This window comes from Sceloporus occidentalis, unplaced genomic scaffold, assembly GCF_023333645.1.
Source record: "Sceloporus occidentalis isolate IW3139 unplaced genomic scaffold, rSceOcc1.0.p SCAF_306, whole genome shotgun sequence".
NCBI lineage: Eukaryota > Metazoa > Chordata > Lepidosauria > Squamata > Phrynosomatidae > Sceloporus > Sceloporus occidentalis.
In genome coordinates this window covers 215,388-230,594 of record NW_028317286.1, presented here as the reverse complement: position 1 = coordinate 230,594, position 15,207 = coordinate 215,388, and positions in this window count along the sequence as shown.

Sequence of the window (15,207 nt, the reverse complement as noted above, 5' to 3'; positions counted from 1 at the left end):
AATGAATATTTATGTAAATATTAATAGCAATGTGAACCAAGAATAGGAAGAGAATACTTAAGCCTCATTTACATATCAACTAGAAAATTATGCATCCACTGATATGGATAAGCAATAACTCCATAGATACCATAAGGTCTGCATTTACAGAGTACTGTATTACTTGCTGGAGGTCCCTGGGCATAAATATGCCGATTACGAAATAGGGAAGAATATGGTGTGGATAAAATTCCACTCTGCCCACTTATTTCCAAACATGTCCCCCTTTCACTACATCCTCCCAATTTCAGCCAACAAAAGGTTCTTTTTTTTTTTTTAACTTGATTTTTATTGGAGCTGGGATTCCAGTTATCCAGGTGCCTTGCAGTATTTGCGATGTTAATCTGTGGCCCTGGAACTAAATACCAAGATGGAAATAAAAATTAACGTCTACATCTTTGTGGAAGGGGCAAGTATCTAAAGGTTTCTTATGAGACATTCTTTAGGGGTATCTCAAGGTCAACACATGGTTGGCTTGTTGATAACGGTTGCATTTATATTCTCATTTCAAAACAACAGATATAAACAGTTGAGTATAGATCAGTCTATGATCCAGCCCACTGACGGGAGAAGGGGTCCAACAAGAAGCTCTTTCCATTCCCGTTGTTCTTGTCTACACTGCCTCTTGTCTTTCTTGCACACACACATTTACATTACATTTTGCGCCAAGGATACAGTTGTTTGGAGTTTCTGTATAAATGTAGGTTGAGGAAACGGACGTTGTCTCTGAATGTCATAGTACTTCTCCCACAGTCTGTATGAAGACAACAAAACGGTTAAGTGATCTCTTGCTTTGTCCAATAGGTAGTGTCAATAGAGAAGGAATTGCAGTAATTGAAGTCTAGCTTCTGAGTTATTTTATTTTACTTCTCTGCCTTGTTTATGGAAACTATCTGGGAGTCTTTTTTTTTTTTGCCAATATTGGGTCAAAACAGGAGTGGGATCCTTGGCTTTCCGGAGACTTGTTCTGCAGAAGGTGAGTGTGCCTAATAGTCTATATGACCGTACCCACAGGAAGGTTGCCTCCTAAATCTTCTGGAGAAGTGTTCAGCCTCACATATCTCCTGCCATATGATATAGCGATATTTACCACCAGTCAGCGAGACACCGTGTACATGCACGGAAAGCATTTATTTAAATTGGACTGCTTGCCTGCCACTGACTGGCTGTTCCACGCAGCCAGTCAGTGTGACAATCAGACCACGAGAATTTTTTTTTAATAATCCATATGAAAGTACTTTAATATACTTTTTTGTTAGGTTGATAAAGGGACTGTGTAATGTCTCTAAGTCTTATTTTCTTAATTGTATACTACAATAGAAACAGCACTTCTGCATTGAGGTTAACATTACGCTGCGTCAATTTTTTAGGAAGGCAGCTAAACAAAAGAAAACATCAGACAAAAGCTATGGAGAAAAGATTGTACAGGAGTATAAAACAGTCTGCACACGGAGCTTTAGTCTGTCCGTGTAATACAATAAACTATAAGGTCAGCAAACAATGCATTCTTCATCGATGCTAGCAACCTACGATCAGGGCTGAAGGAATACAGAAGCACTGCATCTTTCCAGTTTTTCATGTAGTATTTTGGGTAAAAATGCCCATTATTTTACACAAGTATGAATTTTTTTCATGATCTGCTGAGGAAGTCCCTGCGCGCCTAGGCACTTCTTAATCCATGTTAACTATTTGTAACACGTTCTATAGATCATTCTTTGCAGCAGCTATTTTAAAATGCAACGAAAATATATTTTAATGTATTTTCTGTTTCACCGACGTTACATTGTTCTTTGGCTGGCAGTTCCACTTGAAGTTCTTTTTACTCAAAGGCATCAACTGTGTGTATTGCATATGGGATTTTTGCGCTTACCTGCTATTTGTTGTGTACAATTGTCGATACTTGGCCGGCAGCTTTAGTGTGTGTCTGTGTAGAAACAAATGTTCAATTAAGGTTAGAAAAAGACCACACTTTTTAAATATTTCAGTAATAAACTATAACCGAACCACACAACTATTGGGTCCACGTTATTATGAGGATCAAGAACGCTTAGATCCGTGGGACTGGGATTTATATACTAATTCATGGGATGAGATGAACATTTCCAGCTCACTGACTTCGACATTTTTTTTCTTGCAAGACGGATCAGCGTGGTCTACATCTGAGTCAGGGAAATAACTTTCATGAAATCTCATTATGCATTACTCAGGACAACTTGCCCTTTACTGTCACTGAAAGCTTTTTCAGGGATAATTATGATTAGAGATCTATGTACAGAAGGCAGTCAAAGGGATTACTTTTAAAAGAAAGGAGGAAACTCAAGTTATCAGCTGGTAGTTACAAAGGGAGCCTTGTCTGTATGTGTGCAGGAAACAGACAATCCTGTGTAGGAGCCATAAGATTTATCCGTGTGAAAAAAGGGCAAAAAGCTGAGAAAGAAGCATAGGTACCTGTCTGTGTCTTGTAAGAACAGGCATTTTTTTAAATTAGTTATCCCTGTCTTACCCTTTTTGTTTCAATGTAAAATGCTGGGGTTCTCGCACTTCCGGAGCCTCCACAGATGGCTGGGTAGAAGTATTTCTGTCTGGTCTTCTGTCCTCTCTGTCTGCGGCGCTAGAATCGCCTCTGGGCTCTGGATCCCCAGCAGTGCCCCTTTGCGTCCTGTAGTTTGATGTCCCTTTCTCAGATACTGGCAACCTCCTCTTTTCTGGATTAGTCCTATATGGAGGATTCAAATGGTACTTTGCTGGCTTTGTTCCTGGATGCGAACTTTTGGCCAGTGGTTTCAGTGACTTTTCTGTGGTGGGCGGACAGGGTAGTTCCGGCTTTGTCTTCGATGGAGGTCTGGACCCTGAAGCTCCTGGTTTGCTGCTTGCACGTACTTTCAGAGCTTTCTCCAGGGCTTTGTTGAGCATCTCTACCTCCTGGATCTGCTTGACTGATGGCTGTGCCTGCAAAGCTACAAAGTACAATACCAAGGGATCAGAAAGCCACGGAATTCATATTTAGGCAACTGACATTGTAGTCTCACAGGTTGTGTATCATTATCTTGCAGGCTATAATTAATTTGAAAATGAAACCCCAGTTTTGTTGCATTACCATTATATTAATAAAATATTACCAATGTAAACTAAAGAACTGTGGGGTTAACATATACAGGCCCATTATTTATTAAAAGGAACCGGAGGTGTTGACAATTTAGCACAGGCCAGTACATCTCACAATCTAAGACTTGTTTTCTTTCTTTCTTTTCGTAATGTTACAAAATATGCATTTACTGATAATTATGCTTCCCTCTAGGCAGAGCTACCGTAAAGTTAGAGACGGCATGATGAAAGATTTACCAGTTGCACTACACAGAGCCCTCGAGCACAAAACTTCTGCAGGCAGATAGGATATTAATTTAAGTTACGTTCCCCATGCAGCTGATCTTCAGAAGGTAAGAGTTCTATTGGAACATGAATAGATGTATTGACTGGGGTACATTGGCATGAGATTTGCCACATCGATATGAGTGCTACAGCACAAGGAATACATTACAGAAATTGGTTTGAGGCAGATAAAAGCACATTTAGTCGGAAATCTCTCATACTTGAGAGGAAAAACATGAACCAGTGGAAGACGACGGAACATCACAGTCACAGCACAGAGGCAAAAGACAAAGACGGGCGAGAAAGAATTAGCATACATTAACTTGCATTATTGGAGTTGTCTGGAAGACAAGCTCAGTTCTAAAGGCGCCTCACGATTGTGGCTTAATATCATGAAATACTGCTGGAATAGAACAAGCTTCAATTGCCTATCTTAGCAGGCATGATATCCCGCTGATCTGTTTAATGATACCCAATCTCCCATACAGTCTAGTAAAAAGCAAGGTTTTATGTCTAGATTTAAAAACGGAAACATTATTAACCCATCGCTGTGCTCCTCTAAGATTAAGAAAATGTTGGGTGGCAGCATATGCAGCTCCATATGACTATGAATTTTTTAGTTAATTAGAGATTATTTGTATCTTTTATTTATATAGGGCCGACTATTTACGCAGTTCTTCATACACTTCTATCGGCCTGTAGAAGAAATTAACATACCCTGTGACCTACTAGCTTCACCATCTTGCTTCACATCCTCATGCTCATCTATTTTCCTGTGGGAAGAAAAACATCAACAGATGTCTCCTATAAATATATAGACTGAATATATAATGTACAAATGTTATTGTGTAACTCACATCCTTACAGCAGGAATCTTTGACGACTTACATATTTAACCCTATTTCAGCATAAACCATACACACAAGGATACTTACTCAGTATCCTTGTCAGCTCAGCCATATAAAATATTACTATTAAACTTCAATTGTACTATTATCCCCTATGCATAAAAAGAAAACGTATGCCATCCATGTACCAGTTAGCGGCCAGTGTCTTACCAGTCCCTGAGGACACGGTGAAACTGTCTGATTTCGTGTTCTAAATGTTTCTCCTCTTCCTTGCATTTCTGAAGTGCCCCGTTCAACAACGACAGCAGCCTGTGTGAAGAAAGAACATTATTACATAAAATATACCATCCGCTTCTTTTCTCTACTGTAAGCTTATGACAATGTGACGTCACACAGTCAGATTTTTCCACGGACTTGTGACCCAGTTGGGAATTTCTCCTTCTTTTCTCCCTGTCAACTATTCATCATCAGTCTGTCTTGTTATTATAATCTGGGGTATGGGCACATTTTTGGTGAGAACATCGCACTTTGTTAAGCTCCGACTGTATAACATGTACCTGTGAGCACGATCCGCAGACAACATGGTGCAATGTTATCCCACCAAAGGCCATCAATACTGGATTTGTCACCTAAAAAGGCAAGAAAGAAGATTAAAACGTTTAATTCTAAGTATTTAATAACATTATACCTGACAATGCAAGGCTTAGAACACCAATTCAATTGGTTGAAAAGTTATGGCATGATGAAGAAAGTACTTTGAATATGGTTTCCTGCAGTGAACAAAGAGTTAAGATCGGTGAGAAGCTGATAATCAGTGTTCCGTTGCATTAATAGCTGAGCCAGGCCATAAACCTATTAACAGCCATCGGTAGTAAAATAAATACATGAAATCAATGAGGCGGGAAATTAGCCATTGCGGGGTTGCTACGCTCCTCGAGTCTCTATTGTTCTGTTAAGACATAAAAGCCGAGAAATGCAATACCAGTGCATTGATCGCCAAGTGACAACCGGGAACGGTGTGCTGTCAGCCCGGGAAGCCGCACTCACATGGGAAGCAGGAAGCGCGGCTGCTATCGGCCCTGGCAACAGTTGCCACGCGGAAGACTCCTTGAGTTTCCCCGCTCACGCGATTGGCTACGACTGTTTGAAACTTTTTTCTTGAAATAACTTTATCTACAAGCTATATTAGTGCACATGTCCGCTATCGATTGGACCACCAAGGTGTTTCTATAGAGGAAATATTTTAGATATATGTAAAGACTTCAAAGCTATCTTATTAAAGAGCCTGAGAATGAGAGTGCTTTGCATAGGTGGGCTTAATATTTATTTATCATCATAAAGTTAATATTAATTCATCAAATGACTTCATTTTTTGTACAATAAATTAAGTCTAAATATGTGGAAAGTGGTATTGAGGCTGTTATTCTAGAAATAAATATTAAACATAGTATCGTTTCCATAAGGTGACTATTGGTCATAAACTAATATGTTACTGTCCTGCCAGTAAAATATGGTCGGTGATTATTATTATTTATATACTTTCATCATATTCCACAGCGCTGTGCAATTAATTGTTCTTGTTTCCAGGAACAGGAAAGAAGGGCCTGCAAGGCGGTTGACGGAGCGCCTCTGGCACTTTAAGACCAGCAGCCGACTGATGACATAAGTGCGTCTGCCGGCTGGATAAGCGCGATTGCTTTTATGCTCATGTATCATCCAGCCGCTGCCCCCATGCTGCAGCACCCAATCTGCCGCTGGTCCATTTGCCCGGTGTGCCAGATGACCGGTCTCGGCCTTAACACCAGTGTCCATGGCAAGGCTTGTGGAAGTCATTGTTCATTATGGGGGATCAAGTCAAATGTTCATCACAAAGAGCAATGCTGCCTACCCCTGCCCAGGGGTCAGATCCCATATTTGAAACCTCTGTCCTCTGAAATTTTTTGTCTTGACATTTTCCTTCAAATGCCGCATAAGGCTGCAGACGAAGTGTAATTGAAAATTGCCTTTTGTTGCATTAAATGCCATAAGAGGTATTTGGCCATATCATTGTAGGAACCCAGATCATCCATTGTTTCACTCAAACCCCTAAACAAGTCCCCAGATTTCATTTAAAAAAATCTTAGTCAAGGCAACCCCACAAATAGATACACAGACATCTATCACACAATCAAAGTTTAGGCAAAAACATATATGCATTATTATTATTCTGGCAGGAGAAGGGTTCATTTAAACGTTGTTGTATATGTGTTTCTGTTAGGGTTAACATTCCCTCTACCAGCCCTAATTACTTCTTAAAATTGTGGAATCGTTTCCACTTTTTCTCCTTAAATCACCCAACAGAAGAATACATTACTGAGAGGATCAAGCCATTGAAATCATCCTTAGGAAACCCCGATCAATGAGATCGTGTTGTTACGTATAGAACTGCAGCTGATGATCAATACCTTGACCTCTCAGAACTGACATAAAGCACAATATATAGCTGTCAATCAATAGTGTACATACCTTAATCCTGCCAAAGCCTGCATTTTATTCCAATATATTTAACCCACAGTTATTGCTGAAAAAAGCATTATTTTAAAAAAATAAAACATGAATCAAAGCATCATTTTATCCTAATAACAAAATAAACACTAATTAAAATGTAAAACTGCCTATATTTGTTTCTTTTCAGCCTACTCTACTGAATTTAATAATTTTGCAACCAAATACCACATTGCAGAAACATCATTCCTTGTGAGATGCCCAAACCTTTCCCAAAAGTAATTCTCTAATCAGGACAATTTTGTCTGATTCATCTTTTTTTTTTTTTTTTTTTTTTACTAGGAACACGTAATTGCCATGTGACACAAAAGCAGGTACTGATAGGTATTTGCTGTAAAACATTCGGAGAAGACAATGCAATGAAAGATCTGATGTAATATAGGGTGCATGTCCTGGCTGGAGACCCCTCTACTAAACTTCATATATAAGAGAAAGGTCTAAATCTAGCATTTACAGTCAATAAATGGTATAATTCTTCAGTGGCATTGATAAGGGACATTTGATCCAGGGTCTGGATATGTTGACCCCATAATTTATATTTCTTTAGAAAATGTATTAAATTTTTAGCTTCATTTCATTCATTTAGTGTGACCATGAACCACATTGTTTAAATTCCTATTCTGTACATAAGCCAATGCTTCATGCTGTTTTCTTAATATACTTTACTATAGACAAGTAAAACTTATAACCGAGGGCAATAAAGTGTCTCGTATTTCTTGGAAATAGTAACAATCCAGATAATTCTAAGTAACAGGAAGAACAAGACTTGAAACATTTTAATTATCAGGAGAATCAGGACATCTACTCAAAATTAAAGAAAGCATCTCTTATTGTGAATGAATTGAAATATTTCTTTTATTCGCTTCTGATTATCCCTGACATATGATGAATTATATTTTATTTCTATTCTGCTGAGACAAATTTCCAACCCTGGTTGCTGACTTGCTCCATCTCTAGTTTCTTGACACTCAAGCTTTCCTTTCCGGGCTCTTGAAACATTACTCCATATATTATCTCCATTTAGAACTGCTGAAAGGTACAGGGTGTCCTAGGTAAAACGTCACGCAAACTTAATAGCAATTTGTTAGGCAGTATGACCTCATAAAAAGTTTTAAAATGAAAATTGTTTTCATATTTATGCCAATGACACCTCCCTTAGGTCTGGGAAAGTCAATATATAGCAACCTAAGACCACCATTTTTTAAAACTCTGGTAAGGTCCTCTCCTTATTCAGCGCAGGAATGCCTTCCAGTTGACGGGCTCAGTTAGTTGAGATGAATTTTCAACTGGTTTTAGAAAATGTTCTACTGGGAAGATAGGGCCAGCAGCAACCGGAACAAACAGAGAGCCTTGAACTCAAACAATATGTCTCCCACTCATGAAAACCCTCTCCTCAATCCTTGATGGTCTAGTGGAAAGATATAGTAGGTCAAGACTAGCAAGTCTGTGGGACCAAAAAACCAGAGGAGGAAGCACTGGATTTAGTGAACATCTTTTTACTGGTTTTCCACTGTAATGTCTACACTTTAATTGGCTATCACAAGGGTTTACTCAATAAACCGAGCGGAAACATTTTCATAAGTTGAGGTGAAACACTTCATCTCACCAGTTTAGGTGTGCGTTGTGTGGGGCCAACTTGGCCCTTCTTGCTGGAGAAATTCACAAGGGTTGGCATTACCTTATGCGCAGCAAAAAGTTCTGAAGTGTTTCATCCCACCACAACTCATAGTATGATGAATATACCCCGATGCGTCCTTAGAATAAGACCCTGATCACTGCTGTGGGGTCAAAACCAATTTTATACCTGACCTGTATAGCCATCTCCCTGCCTGGGTTCATAGCTGCAGAAGAAATTATTCAACTGATTGCTTATCATTTAGAGAGTTTAGTGGCTGAAGAAACAGTTAATTCATCACATGGATATCTCCACCCTCGGCACGCTGGTCCTCTCCCCGACTCTTATGTTCTGAACACTGAGAATCATTTAGATACCGGTGGACGTGGGTGATGAAAGGCTTAGGAGACATGTTTGGAGTCACTGACAGGTAAGTGGGAATAAGCAAAAAACACACTTTTCAGACTGTGTTAAACCTTTAATAGCACTTTTTATGGGTGTCAGTGAAATTGTATTGATACTTTGTAATCTGATTCATTTATATGACTGATAACAGGGTTTGAAAAAAAAAACTATTCCTCGGCTGGTTATTAATCTCTTTTGTTGTTTCATAGATTGTTCTTCCTGGTTCCTTAGAAAACAACATTGAGTCCTAGAGTTTACATGCCGTTTCTAAATTCTGCACAGATTTGCTAGATTTAGTGAATAAGATAACTAACTCTACAAATGTCGGTACATGAGAAAAGATGTAGAGATTTGGTTTAGAACACAAGGGCTTTGGTGGCCAGAAGCCCTGAATATGTACTGTCTGTCCTTCAAACTGATGATCTGCAAAAGTAAAAATGAAAGCTGCATCTGTCAAAAAACAGCAGAAAATCAGAGCAAGTTCCTTATTTTTTTGGTCTGGACCAAAAATAGTGATTGGTTTAAAGTTTAATTGTGGGCATGTGCCGTGGCATGGAATAGAAAGCCACTGCCAAGTGCACCACTTTTACACCAGAATGGCTCCTTACACATACATACATAACCCATAACATACCGTATCAACCGTGCATAACAAATAATGCGTCAGTATTTTATATATGTATCTCTGGATACCCAAAAGCACAGTTCTCTAGAACAGGTGACCTGATAACCCTTTTTGTTATTGATGTGGCATGGGCAAAAAGATCTGATGACTTTTGATGAGTGGGCTTGAATTCTTCTAACGAAACTCTTCCAGGTTGTCCCATAAAGTATCCAGGTCTCCTCCTTATGTGACCCAAGTAAGAATGGCACTTGAAAATCTTTTATGGGACAACCAGGAACAGTTTCATTTGAAGGGTATCATCACCTTACCAGCAATGGCCATCCAGCTCAGAGTGCCCGCAGTGGTTCGCGAAGACCTTATTAATAATGATAGGTAAAGGTACCTACTTCTTACCTGGAGTATTGCTGTTCTGCACAAAGTATGAGGGGTGATATACGGGGTGATATAGTAAGACCAAGCAGCATCTGCAGACAATGCGACTGTTAGGGCTCCAGATGGAAGAGGAGCTAAGAGTCTCCTGCCGGGGTGGTCTCTGTGCCTCCTGACCACAAAGTGTTACACTCTGTGGGTTGGCCGGAACTGGACTTTCCCCAACAACATCTGGTCCGGATGCTGCTTGCATCCCAAAAGATGAGCGAGGCCACCTCAAAGCTTAACCCCTTCCCTGCTTCATGTAAACGTTTTGGACATCATACATGTGTATTTCATACATGTGTATTTCATATATGTGTATAAGGATTAACACACCTGCCTGGCACGCTGGTCTGATCACTCAGAGGGGACGTACTGTCTGTTTGTGTCAGCGTTTGCTGGTGTATGAGTAAGTTTGTGTACTGATATGTTTATTTAATGATGTGCTAGCTTATCATTATCCTTATTTATTCTTATTATACGTAAGCCTACTGTGGCTTTTCGGCTATTTATGGACAACAATTCCCATCAGACGCATCAGCTTGTTGAGGACGTTGTGAGTTACAGGCCAACACAAAAATGCAGTCATTCCTTATAGTTCGATCCAGAGTCACACCAACTGAATGCTCAGGGTTTGCCATGCTGCAACAGTTATTGGACGGAAGACGGCTGAGCGTAATGAGAATCGGAGTCCAACGGCGGCCAGAATTTTCAACCTTTCTTGTAGGCTGTAAGAGATGAAAGCAATGTATACAAAGACTGCTTACATTCTGTAACGGGACAGCAGGGCATGGAGGGAAGATAAAAGCAGAATGTTGCGGCTCCTGGGGGTAATAATCATGCGCTTTGCAAGGCCCCTCACAATGAATCTATTATTAGATTATTTTTAGGCTCCATATTTCTACTCTGTATCTTCTAATAAAAATTAACTCTGAAACATTCAGTTCCATAAGGCAACAAAGGGTTGAGCATACGGGATACCCCTCAACTGTAATTTTGGTTGGGGCAGTCCCGTTTTCTACCCAAGTTCACTCCTTTTCAAGGAGCTCTGTAATACAATATATATTTTCTATAAAGGAGTAGTCTAACCTGTGAGGGTATTAAAGGTTTGGGTGGCAGGCTGTCACATGGTGTGTTAATGTGCACATGACCTTGATATGCCGTGCTCATGTTATAGTGGGTTATGACCACGGACCCCGTAAAGAAAATGAAGGATCGTAAGGCACTTGAGTGTTCTCAGTAGGAGGAGTGATGTTTTTGGCAGTGATGTTGGAGCCCTCCCATACAGGGAACACCGAGAATTCACTGCGTGAGGGTGGGCTAGCGTGTGATGTTACCAGGTACCCCGTCCCCCAACATTTTAAATGGTGAAAGATGATGTTTTTTGTTTTAAGGACGTGGTTAGCACTATTTATGTTTGGCTCTGCTCTAGACGTGACCCAGGGCAGCTCCCCCTTCCCACGGCCGCCATCTTCACTTCTGGGCTGCCAGGATATGACATCACATCCCGGTGTGTTCTTGATCATAACAGCCTGGAGCGCCTTTTAATGCAGTCTATGCTGAGTTGGCGCAGCCTCCAGTGATCAGAGATCTCCTCTGTGACGAGACCATCGGACAGCAGCTTACTGGGGGCACGATCAACCAATTTTATTAACAAACATGTTTTCTGCTAAGCGCTCCTTATAATGAGGGACGCTGGGAAAGGAAAGAAGACATGAGGTCTTGGGTCCTAAAGTGGGACTGATTTCTTCAAGCGGGACTCTCGGGAGGTATGAAAAGCTGAGGAATGTAATAACAAATATCTGCTTTACCGGCAGAGAGAAAGCATCTCATATGTGCCTTCTGAACAACCGTCATCTTAACACAGAATTCACGCTAATTGCAAAATAGTCTTTCTTCCCGCCCCTCAGTGGTGCAAAAAAGGGGATAGGGAGCTACTAGCAGGCAAATAACCAACACACAGGGCCCTGGGACTTTATCTGGTATCAATTTAGCAATCAATTGTATGTTCCTGCTGATTGGACCATTCCGTTGGTTGCTATGGTGACACTACCATCCTGATAATTTTGTATTTTAGTGTAATTTACTAACAAAGTACGGTCAGAGAAATTCATCATAAGCATTAAGCAACCCCCCAACCTCCCTTACCACAGAACTACAAAAAATACCTGTACATACATATACTGCCTTATTTATTACTGCATTCAATATATAAACTACATGAGCTGACGGGCTATAGTTCTCTATGACAGGAATTTAAACTACGCGGTTATGTGTTAATATTAAAAAGCTCCAAGTCCTGGATATCTATAATAACTAGCAAAGATTACTCGTGTCTCCCCCTGCTCCGCTGAATTAGGCTCTTCCTATAGACCATGTGACAACACGGCAGCCAATAGCACAACTCAGGGAGCGGGAAAGGCACGTAGGAGCGAACCAGAACACGGATGAGGGAATGGGGCGTGTCCTCAGAGGGGGAAAGAAAGTGCCAGAATGCTGAGTGGTTGTCCCGCGCTTTCTTGGTTAAGATTATGAGGAGATGCCGATGGTGAAGGGAGTCGGTGAGGAGAGGCTCCACACAGTTGCACCTATCCCTTCCTTAACGAGGCATTATCCCGCCTGTGCGCTCTCCACAGCACCCACTACATACATGCTTTCTTCTGAAGTGAGAGCCTGCGTGCTTCTGTATACCTACCAAGTATCTCTGGTTAACACAGACAGTCCTTTAATCCTCCCCTGTTGCCCCTCTAGGTATGAGGGTCTCAAAAATTTGAATAGAGACAGCAGAAATAGGGGTTAAACTGTAAAAAGCCTTACACATTTTAATACATTTTCAACAAAAAAAAAACAAATTTTCCTTAAAAAAAAAAAAAAAAAGTGTAATCCGCTTTCTGCTATTTATTGTAGTGAAGATTGACTTTGGGTTCCGTTTAACTCTTTCTTTTCTATTTAAACCACAAGCGCTGCACCAATACCTTTCCACATTAACTTTGTTGTTTGTTTTTTGTGGATAGCGACGAGGCCGGGATATGTAAAAATCTTCCAAATCCAAATCAATGAATATTTAATTAATATCTATGCGATGGAGCCCTTCACAAAATCTATCTATCAATAAAGTCGTTTCATGGCACTTATTTGTAGATTGATTGGAAGGTTTGTAAGAAGACATTATCTGTATTATCAGTATTGTGTTCCTCCAGCAGTAAGAGTTTATTCTCCCCCCAATAAACCTCAAAAGTTAGATTGGAATTATGACTAAATATATATTGGACTAACGGTATTTAAAATAATAGACGAGCTTTCGGGAGTCCTCCCTTTATCAAGTCAAAAGAAATGCTTTTGACTTGATAAAGGGAGGACTCCCGAAAGCTCGTCTATTATTTTAAATACTGTTAGTCCAATAAAAAAGGTATTACAAGATTCTGCAACATTCTGTTTTTTTGCATTCTTATACACTGGACTAATACGGCTACCCCAAACTACAGTATATTTAGAAAAAATTATATATTATAAATAAAAGGTACTGGGCAACCCTTGGTAATATAATTCACCCGGAGAACTTCCGCTTGTTAGGTGCAGAAAGGTCTGATTTTGACGTGTTTTTATTTTTCTTGTACAGGTGCTGAAGAGGGTCATGTGTTGTGTTTTGATTTGCAAGTCGAGGTGCAGTTCCTGGGAAAACCTAGACATGTGAGTGGCACAGATATCCCAGATGTAATTTATTATGGAAGTAGTTCCCCCTTTCGGGACCTTTTGTATTTGATCTGGATGAATAATTAAGGGATCTCCGTATTTATGCATCTCCATTAATTTTCATAATTGCCATCTGTCCTTAATGCAGATGTATTAATTTACTTCACTTTAGCTGCCAGGCTTCTTTCCCACCATAATAAAAGTACCAAGACCGCCAACGGAATTAAATCCCACATCTAAAGCTAAAGTAACACAAAATCTTAGATTTCTTGATAATTTAGTATTATCTTTTCCACCATACTTAAGTACACAGACTCTTCTGTCCTAGGCAGCCAGATCACAGGTAAGCTGAAATGCTGTCAGGCCGAACATAAACGCTGTGGGTTGGTGAATTCATTACATGCTTGTGTCTCCGGTTTTGCTCAGTAAATGATTCACAACCTCCAACATAGGCATAAGATCCCGTAAGACATGCCACATCCATAAGGGAATTCCTATAGGTCCAGATTCATTCACAGAACCCATAACATTAGGAGGGGACCTGAGTTAAATAACTCAGCAATTATAATAGAAATACTACGCAATAAAGAAGAAAAGCAAACAAAAAACGTAGAACAATGAATTTAAACAGGATTTCTTTTTTTCCACAATTTTTAAACATGTACCATCAACAGTTATAAATATGTCTGACCATTACAGGAAAGCAGCTTCTAATATGTATTGTTCCATATCCATTATGGTGTCGAAACAAAATACATCTGTTAATCGTCTAGAAGAGTAATGCACAGACGCCTAGAGCTCTGAAAAGATTACAAATTTGTAAGGTTTGACCACCCAAATTCCCATAGAAAACAACACCTTTAGAACATCAGCTACGCACAAGTGGGAATTCTCACCAGCTGCTATGTATTTTCCATATCAGCGTCGCAGTCTTAATCAAGTAATCATATGCAGATATATGTACAAAGATATTTTTATATCAAGATCGCTTCTGAATTAATTTCACAAGCATTGACGTAAGTGTTGGATTAAGTGTTGCCCACAAGATGGCAGCATAAGCACACAGAGCGACTGAGCGTTCTTTCTGAGTGTTCTTTCATCGTACGCTCAGTGGGAAAGATTCATTATTTGGTGGCAAAGTGGTGGCTTTAAATAGTAACATAATAGTTGAGGTTGAAAAGAAAATCGAGTTTGGTATTGCTGCAGAATGAGAAGGTTAAAAAACACAAGTGGAAGCAACAAAATATTGCTCCAGTTCGTGGTTTTGCGTCTTGAAAGGGAAATGTTTTACCCCAAACTTTTAGTTGGCAAAAAAAAGACATTGGCACCTGTCTTAAAATAGATCTGTCTGTAAATATATTTCTTTCTTGATGATGTTTATCTATTTTCTTTCTCCAACATTTGTGAGTAGGCTGGCATAATCATTCTGAAACCTTGTCTGTATGCATTACTGAACAAATGTATTCTCAATTATTAATGTTTTCCCGTTGGGCCTAAGAAAACAATCATTATTATAGTTATATTTTGCTTAAACGGACCTTGAAGCGATCATATACGCTTTAATTCATATCATTTTTGTGGTATCAGCCTTGAAATCACACCCTATATGCAGCTATTTTTGGTGCAGGAGATGTGGTCAGACGATGGTAGGCAATGGT